The following is a 27081-nucleotide window of genomic DNA, read 5'->3' as shown; positions in this document are numbered from 1 at the left end:
CCAGTTTCAGGAGTCCTTAGAACTGCGAGGAAACTTTGAAATTGAAATTGGTGACTGACAGCAGGGTTTTGAGCTGTAAAGTGTGCCCTGGAACCTATTTGCTGCTACTTATAATAAAGTTAGAGTACTACAAAGTTATTACTCTACAAATCTGACATGATTAAATGCTTTATATAAGGAACCCTAACCCTAACCCATGGGGATTTAAATGCCAAGGAATTCAGAGCTCATTTGGGCATCAAGAGTTTCTGCTCCTTCATGTTAGCTTTAACATTTATGGCTCACTGCATTGATAAAATATGAGGATGAGTCAAAAATGAAAAATCATAAAGGTGCAAATAAATTAGAGAAACAGCACATTAAATTTAGAGTTGCAGAAGTAAAAATGTACTACTGGTCTTAAAACCTGATACATTTTTGTGATACATAGTACAGTAGTATTATGTTTTCATTGGACTCACCCTTGCACTAAGTGTTCATTAGCCGCACTGTATTACTATGTAAGAAAAACAAGCAACCCAGTGTTCCTTCACTACATGCTAATGACTGTGTTGATGGAAGGTGGGCTTATCGTATCTCAGCTGGAATGAAGGACTAGCAATGTGTGCATGCTGAGTTAAATATGTTGGATTGGGCAAAACCAGCAACTTAGAGAAAAGAGAGAAACGCTTTTTGAAATATACTGTAATGTGTGGTTGTTTAGAGCAGGATGCAAGTGTGTAAACTCAGAGTGCTCTTAATTAAGCAGTTATTAATTATGAAAATTATTATAATCAATTTTTATAGCTAAGATCAATATACCAGAGCCAGACAGATATAAATCATACTCAAAAACGATAACAGTTCAGGAAAAAAGAACAGAATAAAGAGTAACATGAAACATGTTGGACAGTGCAGTGGTGCAGTGGTTAGCAATGTTCAAAATTTGCAGCTGACTGGGGCCTTTCTGTGTGGAGTTTCCATGTTCTCCCCATGGGTTTCCTCTGGGTGCTCCAGTTTCCTCCACAGTCTGAAGAAGACTTTATTCGTCCTCTGCATTTAACCCATCTGAAGCAGTGAACACACAAGTGAGCAATGAGCACACACACACATACTCAGAGCAGTGGGCAGTAATGCTACAGCGCCTGGGGAGCAGTTGTGGGTACGGTACCTTGCTCGAGGGCACTTCAGCCCAAGGCTGCCCCATGTTAACCTAACCGCATGTCTTTGGACTGTGGGGGAAACCAGAGCACCCAGAGGAAACCCAGACATGGAGAGAACATACAAACTCCACACAGAAAGTCCTCCATCAGCCACCGGGCTCGAACCCAGAACCTTCTTGCTGTGAGGCGACAGTGCTAACCACTACACCACCGTGCCACTCTTCTTCTTCTTCTTCTAAGAAACATGGGGTGTAAAATAATCAAGCTAAGGACTTATCACAGAACAGTTCACCACATTAGGGTAATAAAGCAATGATAGAGTCAAAAACCAAAACAAAGGCACGTGTCAAAACAACAATGCAACATGAATGCAGTGCTGTTTGCTGAGGGGAATTCATGTCAAATCCCCTATAATAAATGCATTCCAGGTTCTATCATCTTTATTTTTTTAAAATAACAGTACAATGAGTAAGTAATAAGTACAATGAGGCAAAAAAGTTGCTTTCTTTCCAGAGTCAAATAATCACCTGTGTCCAATAATCATCTGTGGGAGTGTGAAATTTTTGGACATTGAAAGAGTAATCAATTCCATGTTGAGTCTAAATGTGAAATGCACTGTGATCTCACAGTAGACATGAGTATCTCTGACTCCCCTCATTAGCAGTGTGTGGTTTGGCTCGAGCACTGTGCAGGTCTGGTTGAGCTAAGCTGAGTTATTACCCCAGACAGGTGTCTCACTCTCACTCACAGCCCAGCACAGCCCCTATGTGCAATCATTTCATGCTTCAAAACACCAAATGCGAGTAGAACAAGAGCAGAATAATTGCCTGGCTGAAATTCACCTTGTTTTATAACTGCAGTTAAACCAACGTTCATCAGAGTATGAACAAATTACAGCACAGACAATTTCTCTCTTTATTTCCTCATTAACAAGCCAGAAATGGACCCTGCATGTTAATAAAGGAAATATAAGTAATATGTCATTTCTGTGTAACACCAGAACATATACTGTATGTGTAATTTTCATTTGCTGTAAATGAGAATAAATAGCACATTAATATCAGTGACATTGAAATTTGTTTCATGTTAAATTATATTTTGTGAGGAGGATAATCAGAATAATCTGTTTGACTTCACAATTTAATCAGGAACATAATTGCTGGGGCGGCACAGTGGTGTAGTTATTAGTGCTGTCGCCTCACAGCAAGAAGGTCCGGGTTCGAGCCCCGTGGCCGGCGAGGGCCTTTCTGTGCAGAGTTTGCATGTTCTCCCCGTGTCCGCGTGGGTTTCCTCCAGGTGCTCCGGTTTCCCCCACAGTCTAAAGACATGCAGGTTAGGTTAACTGGTGACTCTAAATTGACCGTAGGTGTGAGGGGGAATGGTTGTCTGTGTTTATGTGTCAGCCCTGTGATGACCTGGCGACTTGTCCAGGGTGTACCCCGCCTTTCGCCCGTAGTCAGCTGGGATAGGCTCCAGCTTGCCTGCAACCCTGTAGAAGGATAAAGCGGCTACAGATAATGAGATGACATAATTGCTGTGTCTGAAGTCTGTGCCATTTGAGAATTTCAGATATATTAACATCTGGGTATTATTTGATGGCATTAAGATAATCTCATCTCATTATCTCTAGCCGCTTTATCCTGTTCTACAGGGTTGCAGGCAAGCTGGAGCCTATCCCAGCTGACTACGGGCGAAAGGCGGGGTACACCCTGGACAAGTCGCCAGGTCATCACAGGGCTGACACATAGACACAGACAACCATTCACACTCACATTCACACCTACGGTCAATTCAGAGTCACCAGTTAACCTAACCTGCATGTCTTTGGACTGTGGGGGAAACCGGAGCACCCGGAGGAAACCCACACGGACACGGGGAGAACATGCAAACTCCACACAGAAAGGCCCTCGCCGGCCACGGGGCTCGAACCCGGACCTTCTTGCTGTGAGGCGACAGCACTAACCACTACACCACCGTGCCGCCACCATTAAGATCATATCTACATTAAATTTAGAACATATCATGAAAACCTACAGTACCAGTCAAACGTTTGGACAAAAGTTTTCTTCAGTGTGGGTTTTTCCTTTATTTTTATTAATTAAAATTCACTTCTTGTCTTAAAGTAATGATGAATGCCATTTCTCTTTATTTAGTTGAGAGGTTCTTGACATAATATGGATTACTACAGTTGTGGACTCAGGATATTTACTGTATATTTATTACTTACTATTTACTATTTGATCTCAAATGCATTAAGAAGGCAAGAAATTGCACTAATTAACTTTTGACGATGCACCTGTTAATTGAAAAGCATTCCAGGTGACTACCTCATGAAGCTGGTTAAGATCATGCCAATAGTGTGCAAAGCGTCATCAAGGTAAACGCTGGCTACTTTGAAGAATCTAAAATATGAAACAGATTTTCTTTTTAAATTGAAATTTAAAGTAAAATTATTTTTAAAACTGTTTACTACATAATAACATACATGTTCCATATATTATTTCATAGTTTTGATGTCTTCAGTATTGTTCTACATGTAAAATCCTAAAATACAGTAAAAGCTATGAATAAGTCAGTGTGTCCAAACTTTTAACTGGTACTGTATCCCTATGAATAACAGTTATTCCATGAAATCGAGTCATACATGAGCCGATAGCCGATGAGGTGCATAGTGCCGAGTACGATGAGATTGAGTGGAATAACTGTTTTATTCTATCTACAGGCGTCATGGTGGTGTAGTGGTTAGCGCTGTCACCTCACAATAAAAAGGTCCGGGTTCGAGCCCCATGGCCGGTGAGGGCCTTTCTGTGTGGAGTTTGCATGTTCTCCCAGTGTCCGTGTGGGTTTCCTCCGGGTGCTCCGGTTTCCCCCACAGTCCAAAGACATGCAGGTTAGGTTAACTGGTGACTCTAAATTGAGCGTAGGTGTGAATGTGAGTGTGAATGGTTGTCTGTGTCTATGTGTCAGCCCTGTGATGACCTGGTGACTTGTCCAGGGTGTACCCCGCCTTTCACCCGTAGTCAGCTGGGATAGGCTCCAGCTTGCCTGCGACCCTGTAGAAGGATAAAGCGGCTAGAGATAATGAGATGAGATGAGATTCTATCCACATTCACTGGATTTTGAGAAACAGAGCATTTTTATTTTTAGCAAATTCAGTAAACAAAATCTTTTTACAAAATGTCCAACAAAATAATTTCCACTTAAAATGTAAACAAACCAGTGAAATGACAGTAGCAATTTGTGAAAAATGCTATAATAATAATTATTGAAAGATATAAAAAATATATGTTTTTAAATACTTTTATTCCATATTTTGCTGGTTTTTTTCTTTTTTGGGGGGGTATTTTGGGGGGGGATTATCATCTTTTTCTTTAGGGTTTTTTTGGCGGTTGGCAAACCAACTTAAAGGTGCATTACCGCCACCGACTGGGCTGGAGTGTAGTACAGGAGTTTGGGGAGGACACGACTATATTCTTTTAGCTATTTCTGTTTCTTTTAAATACTTGATAACAACTTTGGGGGGTTGTTTTCCAGTAGAGTTTTTATTTCATCCTTGGCTGGTTCAGCAAAATGCTCCATCATTTTGTTTTTCTCTACTCACGGTATATGAGCTGATAGCCTAGTAGTAGAGTAACCAATCAGAGTCCACGATTACTCATATCCAGTGAATGTGGACATAATAATAATAGGTTTTATTCTATCTACATTCACTGGATATGAGCAATTGTGCGCTCTGATTGACTACTGTACTACTAGGCTATCAGCTCATGTACGACTCGATTTCATGGAATAACTTAAATACCTGGGGTGGGGGTTAGCGTGTGCATGCAGAAGGAGGCTAACCCATGCTTTCTTAAGTAATTATTAAATAATTTCATAAATATAAGGTGCTCCACTTCAAATATTTTAATTGTGAAATACTTATGACAAATAAATAATCCACTTGCACATGCAGTTGACTGACTAGCAGCGTGCTAACTGCTACAACCCAGCTGTACTAGTAACTTACAACTATCCTTCCCTTACTTACTGCTCCTTACATGCTTGATAATCACTTATTTGAAGAGTTTACATCGCATACAGCTGAAGCAATGGGTATTTAAATTGAACAGTTTAGCGGTTTACACAAAAATGTCAAAGTTTAAAGAAAACTGGTCCACATTAGTTTGCCGTATTTGAATGCAGCTCATGTTTTAGTCACAGCTGCCAGATTGGGTTGATTTAACCAGTGTTATCTTTTCTATGTGTTATTGACCCATCCATTTAAGTTGAAATTGGTTTTGATGTTGGGAAAACACACAATGGTGATAAATAAATAAATAAATTCCCTCAAACACATTAAAACTAAAGTGAGAGCCTGATTTGAAAATGAAAGGAGTAGAAAGTACAGATGTTTATGTTAAAAATGTGGAGAATAAAGTGCGCAAGTAAAGAACAGATACCTGAAAACTTAACTTAAAGGAAATACGCAGAACCTTTATTTTTAAATACATTTCTGAGTGGATAGTATCTCCATCCTTGACTCTTGCATGCTGCATAAATGGGAATAAAAAATATATATTTTTTGAGAGTTAAAATTGATTGCAAAGTTGGCATTGGAGCTGCCCCGCTGAGCCAGCCAGCCCTGAGTGCGTGACGTCACTGCGGTAACCGGTTTTAAGGCCGAGGCCTTTGACAGCTATAGACCAAAGTCATATAAATAAACATTTATGGTGAAAGTAAGAAATACCGTTACTGACTTGCTCAACTAAGACTGATTTGACTTCATTGATTGTGTGTTGACTCTCATTAAAACAGGATAGGTGTTATAACTTACACAACATACATATACATACATGCATTTTCACTGATAAAATGTAAAAGGCTAATTAAATAATCAGATGAACTGAGACAATCACATTCTGAAGCAAATTAAATCATCTTATACTGATAACTTAAACACACAATACAAGTTACATGTATTAATCTAAATTCAGGTAAACAACAAGTGTTGTTGGTTTTGTTGTTTTGTATCCAAATGAGAGTCGGAGCTTACCCGTCTGTGTTCTCACTTCTTGAAGGCCGATCTTGTGGCCGATTGTTTTGAAACAATCTGACTTTCAGTTGTTCGTTCAGTTCTCTGTTCATTCGCTTCTTCCACATAAGGGCGAGATGGCAGCAATATCTAGTGGAGAAATCAGACGGCTGGCTCACTCATTCTCCATTTTTTCCATACTGAGTACTCCACCATTACTGCTCGGCTCAGGTAATTACTAAAACCCGGGATGGGACGTCACCAGTTTTAGCAACAACCGCTGGTAGGTCACTGCCTGAGCAATATGTCACATCCCATTCCATCCTGGGTTTTACCAACAACCCTCAGCTCATACTCCGGGAGAACTGGTGCAACTGAACTTACTTTCCTTTTTAAAATAAATAAATAAATAAATAAATAAATACTTTCCTTTTCTTGTAGTTTTATTTAATTGTTGGTACTGCACCCTCTTTCAATACAGGCTTATAGCCAACACTCCTCAACAGATCAGAGGTCTCGTACGGTACAAGTCCTCAGTAAAATGTGCAGAGCAGAGGAGAGACCACTTTGTAGGCGCCCAAGCCGTGAATTTCTTGTAAAATGCGTCCAAATCTTTGCAGTTTGAATATTCTTGGGCCATGAATGCAACATAAATCCACCTTCTGTCATGTTGCTGCACCCGCCAGCAACACATCTATGTGGCATGGCGATAAATTAGCTCAAAATGGAGGATTGGAGTTGCAGTCAGCTCTATGTTTTAGTATAGTGAAAATGGCGATAGCCTTCCTGTGATGATGTCACAGATGTCAAGGTCATTCACTCAGACCGCTACCTATATGAATCATTTTAATTGTAAAAATTACTATATTAGATTCATTGTTAATGCTTAAAACTATTCCTGTGCCATTCTTGAGGTATCAAGGCATTTATAAACGAAAGTGATGCCATGGTTCTGCGTATCTCCTTTAAGTACAGTAATGAAGCATTTGTTCTTTGTTATGTTCCACCTCTGGTAATGAAAATGACTGAGTGAGACTAGAGGACTGTCACAACTCAGAGGCAGGTGGCTGTAAAAACGAGCCCTTTTTTTTTTTTAAGTCCAAGTCCTGAGAAGAAAAAACAGGAAACAGTGTGTTACAAATCAGGTGAGTGTGAGTGGTATAACGTCTGTGTTGGATTCGGTTCGAAACCAGCACTAAAAAAGAAATCCCCATATAGAATCAGATTATACAATCTGTTGTTATACAATCTATTATTATACAAGCTATTGTTTTCTTGTCAAGAAGTTTGCATTAATATTTTTTTACATTTGTGCTTATAACCAACACCAGTGAAGCCTTCATTTCATTTCCTCTCGCTTAAACAAGCCTGGCAGCTTTCAAGAAGAATAGCCATTAGCACCCGAGATGAATCACTGATCTGCAATTTGTCTGATGAGGATGCATATCCTATAAATACTGTTCTCAGCTGGTCTGGATGAGTCATCCGGTTCAGGGGCGTTGCGCTGCTGTCTTAGCCCACAAGAACAACTCTCAGACATGCCAAGCTCCTGGGGGATACTAGATAAATTACAGCCCCTGCGGCCCAGGCGTGTGGATGTGGCGGACAGTGAGGCCCACACTCTTCCTCCTAGCAGTGAGTGGGTGCCAATTAATATGTCTAGGTGATTGGTTACGCTGGTAGGCTCGATACTTGGCATGAATGATGCCTGAGCGAGCATGTGATGACAGTAGGAGTAAAAATTTGAACAGAAAAGATGTAAAACCCCAGGCCTTGTGTGGGCCATGAAGACTGAAATGTAATCTGAGTTCTCTAGTAAAATAAAATATTCAATAATTATCAGTAATCATGCTCATTAAGCAGTATGATTATGGGAAGGATTTGGTTTTGTGGTTATGTTAATTATGCAATCGGTAGAATTGAATCTAAATTGTTAATAGTTTTTTTTTTCAATTTGTAAAGCGTGAGTAAGTAAGGAATAAAACATGATGAGGAATGCTGAAAAGCAACAACCTAAAGTCGTTTATTCCTCTTACACCATAGCAATTTGCCAAGACCAGCAATTTTATATTTATCAAAGAACAAAATGTACTTTTTATCCATTTATAGTTTTATGTCATGTTGTGGAATACAACTTCCTGTATATTAAAACAACTATAAACAATCATTCCCTCACCATCCTTTCTTACAAAGCACTGAAACTGGTGAATCCTTCCAAAAATGCCAAATAAACATCTTTTCACAGAAAACATCACAACTGCATGTTTGTTAATCCATATACAGTAAGTCCCTGTGTAAGTTGAAATGATAATGTATTAGAATGAATGAATTAATATAAACATCTGAGTTGCCTTTCAGCCAGAACTACTGTCTGATTGTTACTGTTATATAACATTAAAGTGCATATCACGGGTAAATTCAGGAGCAAGATCAATGTAATTCTCCTGTTTTATATTAAACTTTGGTCAAATATCTGTAACATTCTGCATTCTCTGCAATTTTTCTACCTTGCGCAATACCAGAAAAATTCAGTTGAAATCAAGCCATTTGAGGCGAATTGGTCCGCCTCTGAAAAAACTTGGCATTTGGATTTCCCGGCAAACATTGATTTTCGTGACGTCGCGTGCGGGACGCCTCCTTCTGAATCCTATGTCAGCGCTGGTTTGTTTATGAGAAAACGACCTGGTGGTTTTCTGCAAATTTCTTCAACGTTATCACGTAATTATTAAAATGGTTAACAGATGTATCGTAGGAGGGTGTAGCAACACCAATCATTACGGGATTAGTACTCATCGTTTTCCAAAAGACCGGACAATGAGAGAGAAATGGGAGCGCTTGGTCTACACAGGCTGTGCACTGAAACCGTGCAAGCTCTCTCAGCCTGCTGGCGCTTCCGCAGGTGACGTCACAAATCTGGCTCCAGACTCCCTTGGGATTTTTCCAGATGCGTTTTTTTTTTCTACTGTAGACAGATGGCTTTGTGCAAAATTACCTTTCTGGATGAATGTGTAAAGGGACATACTTTCATATTTAAAAAAAATGAAATTGGTCCAGAATATGCACTTTAAGCAAACACCTTCTAACCAATCAGGATTGAGAATACAACAGCACCATGGTATAGCAACTATAATTCTCATGATATTTATCTTTTAACTCCATAGATCTTTATCTGTAAATGTGCTTTGCTTCCAGTTCCCAGAAAGGTTTGCAGATCTTTTTTTTTTACACTCATCACTCAAATGTCTAAGCATCTCCAGCAGTGGTTTGTTTGAAGCAGAAGACACACAATTCCTCAATTTTCTATTGTATTTTGCAGAATCCAAGATTAGCATTGAATGATGGTGAGAAGGAGCCAGGGCATTCCAGTAATGAGAACAGGGCTGTTGTTACTGACTGATGGATAGGCCTTTAAAAAGATGTCAAATCTATCTGATGGATTAGAGTGCCAAGTGATTGAAGATGCACTGTATACTTTGGCTAAAGACAAGGAGATGATTTCATAATTTAGATACTATAACCAGCATATTTGCATGGTATAAGTCACTGATATTTACTAATTCATTTTTATGGAGATTGGAACCGTTAATAACGAGCAGAGGTGTTATGACACATGTAAGATGTTGGATGTATCAGGGCTGTTTCAGAAGCATGGTTGTGTTTTTGAATAATGCCAACTAACTCCTGCAGCTAGGTCCAGTATAAATACGCTGGAGTTTCTTATGCATTATTTTACAGGGACACACCAGCCCTACATACTATATATGTAATGTCTCTTATATGTTTTTATAAATATGTTTGAAAGAGTCAAATGCAGGCTCAGTTTTCATTTCATTTAATTCTGCTTTAAAGGGGAACAGAGGGCAATATATAGAGTAAATATAACAATAAAACACACATTAACGAAATTATTCAAGACGTACAAAAGTTTTTTGTTCTAAGGTTGGAAAGTTATAGTGTTTTGAAAGTAGCTCGAGCAAACTATTTCCGCAGTTTGAACAGCCCGCCATGATATTAATTTTATCCAATCAGAATGCACGTTCATTTTCTCTGCGTAACACTCATGACGTATGTATGTGCCCAGTTGTGTTGGCTCATTGAGGTTGGGAATAGCACATGTGAAATACCTGTTTCTGCCTCTTGCAACGATTTCGCAAGTCCACGGGTGGCGCCTATCTCATTGCAGCAAATAAATTCTGCTGGACTCGTGAGCAACTCCACGTTACATTTTCCGCACGAGCACCACACCGTGTCACCTGCACGCAGACGCTCTGCCCCACGCTCGCCATGCCCATGGTCAGCATCAGTCTCATCCTCGCCGTCATCCGAGCTTTCTTCTCTTATTTCATCACCGGAGTCGAGAGTACCTCTCCTAGGTTCAAACTGGTACCCTTCTAAGCCATAGCCTGCTTGCAGTGTGTCTTGCGGGATCTCTTCGTATGATTCGACAGAGCTGTTGCTTTCACTTGATGCGCCCAACGCCATGATTACACACTTATCTCCTCTATTTCGGAGAGTTCCGCTAGTGCAGTGGGTAGCGCTGACATCACGGTCTTTTAAAAATGGCGACTCTTGTGCGGTTTAGCGTATAAAGTATTATATTTACAATTACCAAGATATTTCGTTGTTTTCTAGTATATAAATTTGATAGAATACTTAAGAATACGTTACTTTGTCACATCAGCAACTGTATATATTATATTTGGTACCCCTTTAATTATTACTCTTAGATTTTACTGCTTAAAGCTAGACGGCCTTTCGATTTCAGAAAATCGGTGAAATTTAGTTCCCTCTGAAATTTGGTCATTGTGATATATGATTATTTCTGTAATATCTCACAAAATATCAGGCCATTCTGTGGCTGGGAAGTTATTTAATTTGAGGAGATTCCCGAGCAAATAATGTACATGAAATTACTCACTTCATGCAGTCAAGCAGACAGAGGAAGTCCGTGTGCACATGTGCAAGTTTATCTTCTTCTTTTCCTTCTTCTTTTGGGTTTTATGGCAGCTGGAATCCAGTGTTGCATTACTGCCATCTACAGGTTTACCTTGACCGTGCACTGACAGTTTCATCATTCTGTCGCTAAACAAACAGCTGATCACACCGAGGTACTCACTGACTGCCGATATTTACCGGTATTAGTCTGGTCCTGCATTTCCTTTCCTTCACAATATAACATCTTTTCTTCTTGCTTTCCGTTACTGTAGTCGGTCTTTCACGTGTCATTTGTGTCCTCCATTTTTCTCTCCTGTTTCAAATTCGTATCCCACAATGCTTTGCGCAAATGGGGAAAGCCCACCATGTGATGCATGATGTAGTATCTTGAATTGGGTCATGGTAAAGCAGGAAAAAACAGCGGAGAATTTAGAGCCATGTGGCCCTAAATTCATTAATTGTTCTATTTAAAAGATAAATGAATAAAATTGGAAGTCTGTGATTCGAATTCAGTAGCTTTCAGTCCACTAAACAAAAATAATTGGGTGTCAGGGAAAATTCTTTTTATGACCTACACTTGAAAAATCTGAAACACCGTCTACCTTTAAATTCAGAATGGCAGTTTTTAGCACTATCTTTGTTTTATTTTGGGAAGTATACTTTCATTCACAACAGGAAGATGTTTAAGTAGAAGGTTTTTTTTTTTGTAAAGTAGGTGCCTCAGACAGGATCCTTTGTCCTCTATGGAAAACCCTGACCATATGATGAGGTTGTAAATGATTTAATTTGTCTCATTTGAAGCAGAATACTTTTTTATCTCATCTCATTATCTCTAGCCGCTTTATCCTGTTCTACAGGGTCGCAGGCAAGTTGGAGCCTATCCCAGCTGACTACGGGCGAAAGGCGGGGTTCACCCTGGACAAGTCGCCAGGTCATCACAGGGCTGACACATAGACACAGACAACCATTCACACCTACGGTCAATTTAGAGTCACCAGTTAACCTAACCTGCATGTCTTTGGACTGTGGGGGAAACCGGAGCACCCGGAGGAAACCCACGCAGACACGGGGAGAACATGCAAACTACGCACAGAAAGGCCCTCACCTGCCATGGGGCTCGAACCTGGACCTTCTTGCTGTGAGGCGACAGCGCTAACCACTACACCACCGTGCCGCCTACTTTTTTATTACACAGTAAATAAAAAAAAACAACAACAGGACTTGAGATGTGAGATACATTTGCAGCAGAGCTTCACATGTGGTTGAAATATGAGTCCATCAAAAAGTGTCCTCTCTGGAAAACCACAGGAAGTCCCCACTTCAGTTATTATTGCAGTTAACACCATGAACAAACACTTCTTCACAGTACTTGGAAATTTGTACTTAAAATCACATACATTTCAACAGTTTTTCACTTTGTATACCTTATTCTTGTGTTATAAGAAAGTGGGTCAGTTTTAGAAATACACTTTATACTGTCTTCTCACCACAAGTAACACGCCCAGTATATGATCTGTAGCCCTGAAATTCTGTGCAGTTCATTTCTATCTCAAAAGGTTATTTTTGGCAGCAGAGAAACACAAATATCTGAGGTTTGATTTTTGGACTACCGTGGACCCAAAAAGTATACTCTGACTGTGAAACATCCCATTAATGCTTTGCAATTCTTCATAAATTAAGGGAAACATGCAACAAAGGGAACCAGTCACACGTTCCCCCTGCTGGAAATAAAAATATATGAAGTATTAGGGTGGAAGCTGATGCTTCCTAACAGAATGTAGCCTAATGGTTTCATGAAACTTTTTTTTTTATGTAGCAGATTTAACATAGTTTGTATTAGGTTCTAAGGGTTTTTAATATGAAATGCTTCCATATTAGGATCTATTCATTCACATGTTCTTTAGTTTATTCCATAATGGCATTTTATAAAATATCTCCATCCTTTCTAATGCTTATATTTTATAGAGCATTTGAAATTCTCCTTTGGTAAATATGTAATTTTCCTTTACAATTAATAGATACAACTTTTTTGTGTCTGATACCAATTTCCATACCGAAACCTTGACTAATCACCGATACCGATACCCATTTAATAAGCTTTAATTTTTTTTTTTTGCCTGAAGCACTTTATGTAAATAAGGAAAAAATACATAGCTAAAATGTTATACAAAACAGCAGATTTTTCATTTACTAAAACTCAAACCCACAAAAAGAACTTGCATTACAAACATAATATAGTATAAAATACAAGCCCGATTCCAAAAAAGTTGGGACAAAGTACAAATTGTAAATAAAAACGGAATGCAATGATGTGGAAGTTTCAAGATTCCATATTTTATTCAGAATAGAACATAGATGACATATCAAATGTTTAAACTGAGAAAATGTATCATTTAAAGAGAAAAATTAGGTGATTTTAAATTTCATGACAACAACACATCTCAAAAAAGTTGGGACAAGGCCATGTTTACCACTGTGAGACATCCCCTTTTCTCTTTACAACAGTCTCTAAACGTCTGGGGACTGAGGAGACAAGTTGCTCAAGTTTAGGGATAGGAATGTTAACCCATTCTTGTCTAATGTAGGATTCTAGTTGCTCAACTGTCTTAGGTCTTTTTTGTCGTATCTTCCTTTTATGATGTGCCAAATGTTTTCTATGGGTGAAAGATCTGGACTGCAGGCTGGCCAGTTCAGTACCCGGACCCTTCTTCTACGCAGCCATGATGCTGTAATTGATGCAGTATGTGGTTTGGCATTGTCATGTTGGAAAATGCAAGGTCTTCCCTGAAAGAGACGTCGTCTGGATGGGAGCATATGTTGCTCTAGAACCTGGATATACCTTTCAGCATTGATGGTGTCTTTCCAGATGTGTAAGCTGCCCATGCCACACGCACTAATGCAACCCCATACCATCAGAGATGCAGGCTTCTGAACTGAGCGCTGATAACAACTTGGGTCGTCCTTCTCCTCTTTAGTCCGAATGACACGGCGTCCCTGATTTCCATAAAGAACTTCAAATTTTGATTCGTCTGACCACAGAACAGTTTTCCACTTTGCCACAGTCCATTTTAAATGAGCCTTGGCCCAGAGAAGACGTCTGCGCTTCTGGATCATGTTTAGATACGGCTTCTTCTTTGAACTATAGAGTTTTAGCTGGCAACGGCGGATGGCACGGAGAATTGTGTTCACAGATAATGTTCTCTGGAAATATTCCTGAGCCCATTTTCTGATTTCCAATACAGAAACATGCCTGTATGTGATGCAGTGCCGTCTAAGGGCCCGAAGATCACGGGCACCCAGTATGGTTTTCCGGCCTTGACCCTTACGCACAGAGATTCTTCCAGATTCTCTGAATCTTTTGATGATATTATGCACTGTAGATGATGATATGTTCAAACTCTTTGCAATTTTACACTGTCAAACTCCTTTCTGATATTGCTCCACTATTTGTCAGCACAGAATTAGGGGGATTGGTGATCCTCTTCCCATCTTTACTTCTAAGAGCCGCTGCCACTCCAAGATGCTCTTTTTATACCCAGTCATGTTAATGACCTATTGCCAACTGACCTAATGAGTTGCAATTTGGTCCTCCAGCTGTTCCTTTTTTGTACCTTTAACTTTTCCAGCCTCTTATTGCCCCGTCCCAACTTTTTTGAGATGTGTTGCTGTCATGAAATTTCAAATGAGCCAATATTTGGCATGAAATTTCAAAATGTCTCACTTTCAACATTTGATATGTTATCTATGTTCTATTGTGAATACAATATCAGTTTTTGAGATTTGTAAATTATTGCATTCCATTTTTATTTACAATTTGTACTTTGTCCCAACTTTTTTGGAATCGGGGTTATATAAATATAATAAAATCAATCAACAACAACAAAAAAAGCGAATATTATATTTGTTACAGGATTGGGTTTAATTTGTTGATTATATTCCCAAAATCTGATCCATTGTTTTTTGCTAGTAATGGTCTGGTACTGATCCTGGTTATTGGATCCAAGCCATCTCTAATAATTCATTAATTAATCCATTATCTATATTGCTTATCCACTGCAGGCGAAGCTGAAACCAATCCCAGCTGACACCAGGTAAGAGGCGGGGTACACGCTGGGCAGGTCACCAACCTATTGCAGTGCTAACACAGAGAGACAGAAAGCCATTCACACTCACAAATATGGGCAATTTAGAGTAGCCAGTTGACCTGATCTACATGTCTTTGGACTGTGGGCGGAAACCAGAGCACCCAGAGGAAACCCATGCAAACTCCACACAGAAAGGTCCCAGTCAATCATGAGGTTTGAACCCAGAACCGAACCTGCTTGCTGTGAGGAGACAGCGCTAACCACTGCACCAATATGCTGCCCTTTCTCTAATAATTAATAATGATTATTACAGTACTGTGCAAAAGTCTTAGGCACCATATGTTTTTCATACAAATTTTGTTATAGATTTGTATTTTATTACTTCTACATTATCGAGTCAATACAAAAACATTTTAGAGTCCAAACATTCATTTTCCAGCACAAAATTAAATGTTACAGGGGAAAAAAAAAGTTTGTATCTGAGCAGCATATTACATAAGAGAGCACTTTTCAGATTAGAAAAGAAAACATAATGAAGGCTACTGGGTTTTGGTGCAAAAATTAAGAAGCAAATCCATCCATCCATCCATTATCTGTAGCCGCGTTATCCTGTTCTACAGAGTCGCAGGCAAGCTGGAGCCTATCCCAGCTAACTATGGGTGAGAGGCAGGGTACACCCTGGACAAGTCGCCAGGTCATCGCAGGGCTGACACATGAACAACCATTCACACTCACATTCACACCTACGGTCAATTTAGAGCCACCAATTAGCCTAACCTGCATGTCTTTGGACTGTGGGAAAAACCAGAGCACCCGGAGGAAACCCACGCAGACACGGGGAGAAAATGCAAACTCCACACAGAAAGGCCCCCGCCGGCCGCTGGGCTCAAACCCAGGACCTTCTTGCTGTGAGGTGACAGTGCTAACCACTACACCACTGTGTCACCCTTAAAGTGCATATCCTGGACCGATTTTGGGTTTTTTATATGAAAGTATGTCCCTTTACACACTCATCCAGAAGGGTAATTTTGCACAAGGCCATCTGTCTACAGCAGAAAAAAATAAAATAACAAAAAACGCGTCTGGAAAAATCCCAAGGGAGTCTGAAGCCAGATTCGTGACGTCACTTGCGGAACCGCCAGCAGGCTGCGAGAGCTTGCACGGTTTCAGTGCACAGTCTGTGTAGACCAAGTTTAGCAGCTAGCGATTTTGCATTGAAATATGAGATTGTCACCTGAGCACAATGTTACTTCACCTTTGGATGAAGAATATAATGAGATGTCAGAATTATTTCTTACCCTGGCAGTCAACTTGTGAATTGACGATTTTCTTGGTCTTTTTCTCGGCTCTGCTTGGTCCTTGACTTGAGGGCCTCAGTGGATGCGACATTTCGCCTTCTGTCGGGGAGACGAACACGGCTGGCTCCTTTGGTGACGCTGACACAGATGGAGACAGTATTGCTTTGGGCATTCTGACAGATGGAACTGCGTCTTTTTTCATATCAAGTTGCCTTGCGAAGCCGATTTCCCACTGCAAATAGTTCCCAAAGTCGTCGGGCCTTGTGAAGTGAGCACTGCAAATAATGCTGTAGTCTGTAGCATGTAGCCAATTTTTCCGGGTGCCTCGCACGAAGCGCTCCCATTTCTCTCTCATTGTCCGGTCTTTTGGAAAACGATGAGTACTAATCCCATCATGATTGGTGTTGCTACACCCTCCTACGATACATCTGTTAACCATTTTAATAATTACATGATAATGTTGAAGAAATTTGCAGAAAACCACCAGGTCGTTTTCTCATAAACAAACCAGCGCTGACGTAGGATTCAGAAGGAGGCGTCCCCCACGTGACGTCATGAAAATCAATGTTTGCCGGGAAATCCAAATGCCAAGTTTTTTCAGAGGCGGACCAATTCGCCTCGAATGGCTTGATTTCAACTGAATTTTCTGGTATTGTGCAAGGTAAAAAAAATTGCACAAAATGCAGAATGTGACAGATATTTGACCAAAGTTTAATATAAAATAGGAGAATTACATTGCTCTTGCTCCTGAATTTACCCATGATATGCATTTTAAGAAGCAAGTGTGACAGTCAAAGTGTCCAGAAGAACTGTGGCTGGTTCTGTAAGATGTTCAGTGAAACCTACAGCTCATTTCCTTATAAAACTGCACTCACTGTACCTGAGACTACTATTTTTTTTTTTTTAAAGCAAAGGGTCTTCTCAAACCAAATACTGACTTTGTTTGATTTATTATGGCTTACTGCTGTTTATAATATTTTTTTTTAATGTTGAAACATTTCATTTGGGGCAGCATGGTGTTAGGGTTTTGCTGGGATTCGAACCTGGTTCGTTGGTGTGATAATCCAGCAAACCCCCACTAGGCCACCAGGGGGATGACTCAAATGCAGAGGCGTGAGGCGGAAGTAGAAAAAGAATCAAAAGGTTTATTTAAACTATATACACTATATACAGGGCAAAACAAAAGACAAAAAAAAAACCAAAGAGTAAAATCCAAAAGAAAAGCAAAGTGCAAAAATACAAAAGCTAAGAAGATCAAAAAACACAGTACAAAGGAAACTGGAGATAAACATAACAGCACAAAGACTCCGTGACAAGAGGACTGAACTCAGGGGTATAAATAGACAAACTAATTAAGGACACAGGTGAAGATAATTAGGCAATTAACACAAACACAAAACACAGGAACAGTGGCGGCCTCTAGAGGCCAAAATAAACACGACATGAAAAGGAAATAACAGCGGCCTCTAGAGGCCAAAACAGTCCTAGTCCTAACAGGACCCCCCCCTCTAGGAGCGTCTCCTGACGTTCCCAGGGCGATCCGGATGGGCCGAATGGAAGTCCCGACATAGTTCTTTATCAAGGACATCCCGAGCAGGAACCCAGCAGCGCTCCTCAGGACCATAGCCCTCCCAGTCCACCAGATATTGCAACCCGCCGCGGACCCGGCGGGAGTCAAGCAGGCGATTCACAGTGAACACAGTCTGCCCCTGGAAGATGCGGGGGGGTTCCTAGGGGCAGGGGCATACGTAGACGTCAGTACGGGCTGTAACAGGGAAACATGGAAAGTGGGGTTGATCCTCAGAGTCCGGGGCAACTGGAGCCGGTAGGAGACAGGGTTCACCCTGCGCACCACCTTGAAGGGGCCAATGTAGCGAGGAGCAAGCTTGCGGTTCTCCACCCGCAGTGGAAGGTCCTTAGTGGACAGCCAAACACGCTGCCCAGGGCGGAAAGCGTGTGCAGGTCTTCTATGGCGGTTGGCCTGAGTCTGGTTGGTTCTGGAGGTCTGTATGAGGGTCTTCCTGACCTTGCTCCAGGTCTTGCGACACCGTCTCACATATTGGTTGACCGAGGGCACCCCCGCGTCCTCCTCCTGGTCCGGGAACAGAGGTGGCTGGAACCCGAATTGGCACTGGAATGGCGACAGCTTGGTGGCCGATGACTGCAGGGTGTTGTGGGCGTACTCCGCCCATGGCAGCCAGGTGCTCCACGATGTCGGGTTATCCATAGCCAGGCCTCGCAGGGTGGTTTCCAGGTCCTGGTTGAGCCTCTCCGTCTGACCATTGGACTGTGGGTGAAACCCAGAGGAGAGGCTGGCAGTGGCTCCGATGACCTTGCAGAACCCGTGCCACACTCGGGAGGAGAACTGGGGCCCTCGGTCTGAGACGATGTCCTGTGGAAGACCAAAGACTCGGAAGACATGATTAAACAAAAGTTTCGCAGTTTCAAGAGCAGAGGGGAGTTTGCACAGTGGTATGAAGCGGCAGGCCTTGGAGAATCTGTCAACTAAGACCAAAATGACCGTGTTACCTTGTGACTCAGGGAGACCCGTGATAAAGTCGACTGCCACGTGGGACCAGGGACGCCGGGGAATGGTCAGAGGATGCAGGAGACCCTGGGGACGCTGTCGTGGGTTCTTGGTTCTGGTGCAAACCTCACAGGACAGGACAAATGACCTTACTTCCTTCTCCATGTTAGGCCACCAGAAGCGTCTTTTCAGGAAGTCCAGGGTCCTCCGAGCTCCCGGGTGGGCGGTGAGAGGGGAAGAGTGACCCCACTGGAGAACCTTGGCCCGGGCTTGATGTGGGACGTACAAGAGGCCTGGTGGCCCCGTCCCAGGACCGGGGTCCTGGCGTTGGGCTCGTCGGACAGCCTCCTCAATACCCCAGCGGACAGGGGCCACAATCCGGGACACAGGGATAATAGGCCCGACTTCATTCTCCCTGTTAGTGGCAGAGAACAGTCTGGACAGTGCGTCAGGTTTGGTGTTCTTGGAGCCGGGGCGGTATGAGAGGGTGAAGTCAAACCGACTGAAAAACAGGGCCCACCTAGCCTGTCGAGGGTTCAGTCTCTTGGCTTGCTGGAGGTACTCCAGGTTCTTGTGGTCAGTCCAAACCAGGAATGGATGTTGTGCTCCCTCCAGCCAGTGCCTCCACTCCTCAAGGGCCAGTTTGACCGCTAGCAGTTCTCGATCCCCCACATCGTACCGGGACTCAGCAGGACTCAGGCGGTGGGAGAAGTAAGCGCAGGGGTGCAGCTTTCCTTCCGAACGTTGAGAGAGCACCGCGCCGACACCACTGTCCGAGGCGTCCACCTCCACGATGAATGGTTGGGAGGTGTCCGGGAGAACCAGAATGGGTGCCGTGCAGAAGCGGTCCTTGAGGTCTTTGAACGCCTTTTCTGCCTGAGGAGACCAGCCATAAGATCCACCTGTCCCTTTGGTGAGGTCTGACATGGGTGCTGCCACAGAACTGAAGTTCCTGATGAACTTGCGGTAGAAGTTAGCGAATCCTAAGAACCGCTGAACCTCCTTAACGGACTTGGGAGTAGGCCAATCCCGGACGGCCAGGGTCTTGGCAGGGTCCATTTGGAGTTGGCCTGTCCGTACAATAAATCCCAGAAAGGAGACCTCGGGAACATGAAATTCGCATTTCTGGGCCTTGGCGAACAGATTGTTCTGTAGCAGCCTCTGGAGAACCTGGCGGACATGGTGGCGGTGCTCCTGCACGGTCTTGGAAAAGATAAGGATGTCGTCGAGGTAGACAAAAACGTATAGGTTAATCATGTCCCTTAAGACGTCGTTGATTAGGGCCTGAAAAACAGCTGGTGCGTTGGTGAGTCCGAAGGGCATCACCTGGTATTCGTAGTGCCCAGACGGGGTGTTAAAGGCAGTCTTCCACTCGTCTCCCTGTCGGATACGGATGAGGTGGTATGCGTTCCGTAGGTCCAACTTGGTGAAGACGGTGGCGCCTTGGAGCAGGTCGAAAGCTGTGGACATCAGCGGAAGGGGATATCGGTTGCGCACAGTGATCTTATTCAGGCCCCTATAATCAATACATGGTCGGAGCCCCCCATCCTTCTTGCCGACAAAGAAGAAGCCGGCTCCAGCAGGTGAAGTGGAGGGTCGAATAAACCCAGAGACCAGGGCATCTTTGAGGTATTCCTCCATGGCCTTGCGTTCTGGCTGAGAGAGTGAAAACAGTCTGCCACGAGGAGGGGTAGTCCCAGGGAGCAAGTCGATGGCACAGTCGTAGGCCCGGTGCGGAGGAAGAACGGCGGCCCTGCTCTTGCTGAATACCTCCTTGAGATCCCAGTACTCTGTGGGAACTTGAGATAACTCGGTGAGATCAGGGGGCTCGGCAGGAGACACAGGAGAGCTAGAGAGCAGACAAGAGGCATGGCATGCTGGGCCCCATTCCACAACCTGGCTTGTTACCCAGTCTATGCGAGGGTTGTGGCGAGTAAGCCAAGGAAGGCCTAGAATAACTGGGAACTCAGGTGAAGGAATCAGGTGCAGGGATATTTCTTCCTTGTGACCTTGAGACTGGAGGAAAACTGGAGAAGTAACTTGGGTGACTCTTCCATCACCTAACGCTTGGCCATCGAGGGCAGACACAGACAGTGGGACTTCAAGAGGTGCAGTCGGAATATTGATGCTTTGGGCGAAGTGAATATCCATAAAGTTCCCAGCCGCCCCTGAGTCTATCAAAGCTTGACAAGAGTGGACAGACTCACCCCAGGAGATGGAGACCGGGATGTAGATTCCTTGGCCAGGGAGTCCGGGAGAGAGGGTAGGCCCCGTCACAACCCTCCCTCGGCTGGACGGGGCGGTCCTTTTCCCAAGAGTTCGGGACATGATGCTCGGAAGTGACCAGGCTTGCCACAGTAGATGCAGCACTTGTCCCTCCTTCTGCGCTCCCTCTCAGATGCGGAGAGGCGAGTACGACCCACTTGCATGGGTTCTGGACAGTCACTGAAGGAGGTAGACGGTCTCCAGGTAGAGGTAGGGAGGCTGGGGGGGCTCAAGGCTTGGTGGCGTTCTCTCATCCTGTTGTCCAGACGAATAGCATGTGAGATGAGGGTTTCGAGGTCACTTGGGCATCCAATAGAGGCCAGACCGTCCTTGATGGGGTCAGACAGACCATGGTGGAAGGCTGACACCAGGGCAGTCTCGTTCCATCCACTTACTGCTGCGAGTGTTCGGAACGAGATGGCGTAATCTGCGACGCTTCCTCCTTGCCGGATGGACATGAGCTTTCGGGCTGCGTCGGTACTGATGTCTGCCTGATCGAAGACCCGAAGCATCTCTTCAGAAAACAGCTGGAAATCAAAGCACTCAGGTCCCTGTCTTTGCCAGATAGCAGTAGCCCAGGCTCGCGCCTTACCAGCTAATAAGGTGATCACAAAGGCAATCTTGCGGCGATCCGTAGTGTAGGTGGTAGGCTGAAGCTCAAAGGTGAGTTGACACTGGGTAAGGAACTCTCGGCACTCACTGTGCTTGCCGTCATACCTCTGTGGTGCAGGAAGGCTGGGTTCGCGAGGTGAAGAAGGCAGCATTGCAGGAGGCACTGGAGCAGGAGTGGGAGCTGGATCAGGAGCAGGAACTGGATCAGGAGCAGGAGATGCAGGCAGAGATGTCAGCTGTGCCAGGGTTTTCCCAATTTGCTGAAGCAGTTCCTCGTGGCGAGCGAGGGCCTCACGTTGGCTGGTGAGCGTACGTCCATGAGCGTCCATGGTCGCTCCGAAGCGTGTCAAAGCTGCCATAATTCCCTGAAGGTTGGCCGGGTAGACAGTTGAAGCAGCCTCTGCTGAGTCGGTCATGACGGAGTCTTTCTGTTAGGGTTTTGCTGGGATTCGAACCTGGTTCGTTGGTGTGATAATCCAGCAAACCCCCACTAGGCCACCAGGGGGATGACTCAAATGCAGAGGCGTGAGGCGGAAGTAGAAAAAGAATCAAAAGGTTTATTTAAACTATATACACTATATACAGGGCAAAACAAAAGACAAAAAAAAAACCAAAGAGTAAAATCCAAAAGAAAAGCAAAGTGCAAAAATACAAAAGCTAAGAAGATCAAAAAACACAGTACAAAGGAAACTGGAGATAAACATAACAGCACAAAGACTCCGTGACAAGAGGACTGAACTCAGGGGTATAAATAGACAAACTAATTAAGGACACAGGTGAAGATAATTAGGCAATTAACACAAACACAAAACACAGGAACAGTGGCGGCCTCTAGAGGCCAAAATAAACACGACATGAAAAGGAAATAACAGCGGCCTCTAGAGGCCAAAACAGTCCTAGTCCTAACACATGGTGGTGCAGTGGTTAACACTATTGCCTCACAGCAAGAAGGTTCTGGGTTCGAGCCCAGTTGCTGACAGGGGCCTTTCTGTGTGGAGTTTGCATGTTCTCCCTGTGTCTGTGTGGGTTTCTTCCTGGTGCTCCGGTTTCCCCCACAGTCCAAAGACATGCAGTTAGGTTAACTGGCTACTCTAAATAATCCATAGGTGTGAATGGTTGTTTCCCAAGCCTGGAAATGGGAGGGTCGCGGCAGGAAGGGCATCTGACGTAAAACTATGCTCCAATTAATATAACATATGGATCAATAGGGTCCACATGACAGTGACCCCACACACATAAGTGGGTTAATCTGGAAGGAGTGAGTGAGTTGAAACATCTTCATTATTTTTAAGCCATTTTTGGTCTACAGCATTTCTTTACATGTGCCTAAAACTTTTGCACAGTACTCTATAATGTCTAAAATTGCATCCATTTCCATCTGTTTTTTTTTCAAAATATTAAGTTAAACCAACATATTGTAGATCATCTTCAGCCATGCGTTAACACAATAAATCAAGCTAAGTGTCCACTCATAATAGTCATAGATTCAGATTATATTCAACGTGTAATAAACTGAATGACAGACTGTAGCACTGCATCATTACAGATGTGAATATCACTGAAGCCCATTAGGCTCAGTGAATCACCATTAAACCATTGACTATTAACACAAGGTCATTGTCAGAGGCAACCAAGCTCCTAAAATACATCAAACTGCAGAGAACCTGTTAAACCATCCATAATGGTATAACCCCATATTAAAAACTCCTGAAATACAGTACCATTTTAACCATTGCAAGGCATTAGGAAACGCCAACGCAGAACCAACAGCACCCCGATTATTTTTTTTCTTTTCTTTTCAGAAGGGTGAACAGGGTTTAGGAAGCGTGAAAGCAAGATGATGCATTCTGTCTTTGAGCAGCTGTGTCAGGTTGCATTACGGATGCTAAATCTGAGGAGAGGAGTGTGGGATTGCAGGAGGGCTTTTGATTATGTGGGATTAAAGTCCTTTCTGTTTTTCATTAAAGTGTTTCATGCTATCAGGGACATCAAAGCACATTAGCATGGCCCTTGTTGTATAGTTACACAAGCATGAGGGATTCGCATGAACAGAGGCTGCCTGGCTCAACCTGAGCTTGACATTAACATCCCACTGAGGCTTTGAGTTGATCCATTTTTGTCTTCACCTTGGAATAATTTGAAAATGGTGTGAGAAGAAATGGATTTCACAAGGCATTCTTTTTCATTACGTGTTTGCATAATTCATAACACAATCTCCCAACCAATCAGTAAAGGCACAAGAAAATTACTGAAAAGCAGCTGCAATACTTAGGCCCAAAAGAAACCAGGCATAACCTCTGAAAAATATGAATTGTGAAGAATGCATTTACATACATGCACACTTGGATGCACTGATCTGTGGTTGGTTTCCCAAAAGCCTCTTAACGCTAAGAGTATCTTAACAAAGAGAGAGAGAGAGAGAGAGAGTGTGTTCATTATGCTGCTCGCTCTACAATTTAACAATGATCTTTGTGCTACGATGCTTTTGATAAACTCAGCACTGTTTGGGTTTTTATAATCAGTGGTCAGTTTTAGGAGTGCGAAGTGAGTTTAAAAACTTTATCTGATCTAAGAAATTGCTTAGCGTATTATGGTGTAGTGGTTAGCACTATCGCCTCACAGCAAGAAAGTCCTGGGTTCAAGCCCAGTGGCCGACAAGAGCCTTTCTGTGTGGAGTTTGCATGTTCTCCCCGTGTCCGCGTGGGTTTCCTCCGGGTGCTCTGGTTTCCCCCACAGTCCAAAGACATGCAGCTTAGGTTAACTGGTGGCTCTAAATTGATCGTAGGTGTGAATGTGAATAGTTGTTTGTCTCTATTGGCCCTTTTCCACTACCCTTTTTCAGCTCACTTCAGCTCGCTTCAGCTCACTTCAGCCCAACACGGCTCGCGTTTCGACTACCTTAGAGCAGCACGACTCAGCTCGCTTCAGCCCTACTCAGCACCCAAAACTCGCACGGTTTTGGAGTGGGGCTGAAGCGAGCCAAACCGAGCCGAGTGGGGCTAGGGGCGTGAGGAGACACTCCCCTGTGCACTGATTGGTGAGGAGGAGTGTCCTCACATGCCCACACACGCCCCGCGAGCACGCTGGGATCTGTAAACACCGTAAACCCGGAAGAAGAAGAAGAATTACGAATTACGAGAATTTCTGAAGCATTATGCGCCTCGCCTCATCTATACGCTCTTGCCAGTATCTGTTGGCATTGTCGGTGACAACAAGCCACAGCACCAAGACCAGCAACACTAACGACTCCATGTTTATTGTTTACTATCCGGGTCGTGAGACTACCGCTTAAAAGGTCACTGATGTCACTGTTTGCGCTGCCTAACGACATCACGTGACGTTCACCTACTTTCGCTAACTCCACCCAATGTGTCCACCCACTTCCAGCCAGCACGGTTCAGCGCGGTTGTAGTCGAAATGCAACTCCAACAGCCCCACTCAGCTCGACTCAGCCCAACTCAGCACGGCACGGCTCAGCCCAACTCAGCCGCGTTGGTAGTGGAAAAGCGGCATATGTGTCAGCCCTGCGATGATCTGGTGACTTGTCCAGGGTGTACCCTGCCTCTCGCCCATAGTCAGGTGGGATAGGCTCCAGCTTGCCCGCAACCCTGCACAGGATAAGCGGTTATGGATAATCATCTCATCTCATTATCTCTAGCCGCTTTATCCTTCTACAGGGTCGCAGGCAAGCTGGAGCCTATCCCAGCTGACTATGGGCAAAAGGCGGGGTACACCCTGGACAAGTCGCCAGGTCATCACAGGGCTGACACATAGACACAGACAACCATTCACACCTACGGTCAATTTAGAGTCACCAGTTAACCTAACCTGCATGTCTTTGGACTGTGGGGGAAACCGGAGCACCCGGAGGAAACCCACGCGGACACGGGGAGAACATGCAAACTCCGCACAGAAAGGCCCTCGCCGGCCCCGGGGCTCAAACCCAGGACCCTCTTGCTGTGAGGCGACAGCGCCAACCACTACACCACCGTGCCGCCCTATGGATAATCAATGGATTATTATTATTATTATTATTATTATTATTACTACTACTGGTTCAGGACAAGGTGGTGTAGTGGTTAGCGCTGTCGCCTCACAGCAAGAGGGTCCTGGGTTCGAGCCCCGGGGCCGACGAGGGCCTTTCTGTGTGGAGTTTGCATGTTCTCCCCGTGTCCGCGTGGGTTTCCTCCGGGTGCTCCGGTTTCCCCCACAGTCCAAAGACATGCAGGTTAGGTTAACTGGTGACTCTAAATTGACCGTAGGTGTGAATGTGGGTGTGAATGGTTGTCTGTGTCTATGTGTCAGCCCTGTGATGACCTGGCGACTTGTCCAGGGTGTACCCCGCCTTTCGCCCATAGTCAGCTGGGATAGGCTCCAGCTTGCCTGCGACCCTGTAGAAGGATAAAGCAGCTAGAGATAATGAGATGAGATGTTATTGTTGTTGTTTTTGTTGTTTTTTAAATGACCTCATATCAATAATATATAAACCCTAATTGATTTAACACAGGATGGTATGATATGGTATGAAATGTGCAGAATTATGGAAAATTAAGTTTGAATGTCTTTAGCCTAGGTTTTACACTTTTGCCTTAACTGTTCTATGAATAAGCCAGATATTGGTTTGAAATAGGTTTTTATTAATTGATTATATTTGAGACATTTATCAATGCATGCACAGATTTATAGTTCTTTAACTATGAGGAAAAAAGAGAGAGGAATAAGAGAGAGAAAAAAGAAATATATACATAATAAAAAAAATTAAAATGTCATTCATTAATAAAATGCTATGAGGGACATGTTGCGATGAGGAAATAATCAACTCAAGGGTGGCAACATTTACATGCAGTGGGCATCATCACCCCACCCACCGCCACTGATTATTTTCCTTTCACATCATGTTCTGAAGTGCTTTATTCTTTACACATTACCTCTCTGAAAATCATTGTTTTGTTGATGGGTTAAGTAAATGTGTTTGGCAAAATAATTTAATATAACTAAATAATTAGTTGCTTGAATGTTATATTTGGCAATCTGAAATCAATGAAATAAGAGTTGGCCACACACACACACACACACACACACACACTAATAGGGTTTCCCTAGTGACACGCAGTAAAGCATGTAAGAAGGGAGGAGTGTTATTGGCTTGTACATCGCCCTGCCCTTCACACCTTCTCCAAATGCTTTACAAATCTGAAACCTA

The 27081-nt window shown here is 43.4% G+C and overlaps 1 protein-coding gene across 1 annotated transcript in view; it reads left to right on the top strand.

Moving 5' to 3' along the window:
• Positions 1-27081, top strand: part of itgbl1 (integrin, beta-like 1) — a 139460-nt gene that overhangs the window by 19913 nt on the left and 92466 nt on the right.

The sequence above is a fragment of the Neoarius graeffei genome, chromosome 9 (genome assembly GCF_027579695.1).
Source record: "Neoarius graeffei isolate fNeoGra1 chromosome 9, fNeoGra1.pri, whole genome shotgun sequence".
In the NCBI taxonomy this organism is placed as follows: Eukaryota; Metazoa; Chordata; class Actinopteri; order Siluriformes; family Ariidae; genus Neoarius; species Neoarius graeffei.
The sequence above is the reverse complement of the archived record's forward strand: the minus strand, read 5'-3'. Positions and strand labels throughout refer to the sequence as shown.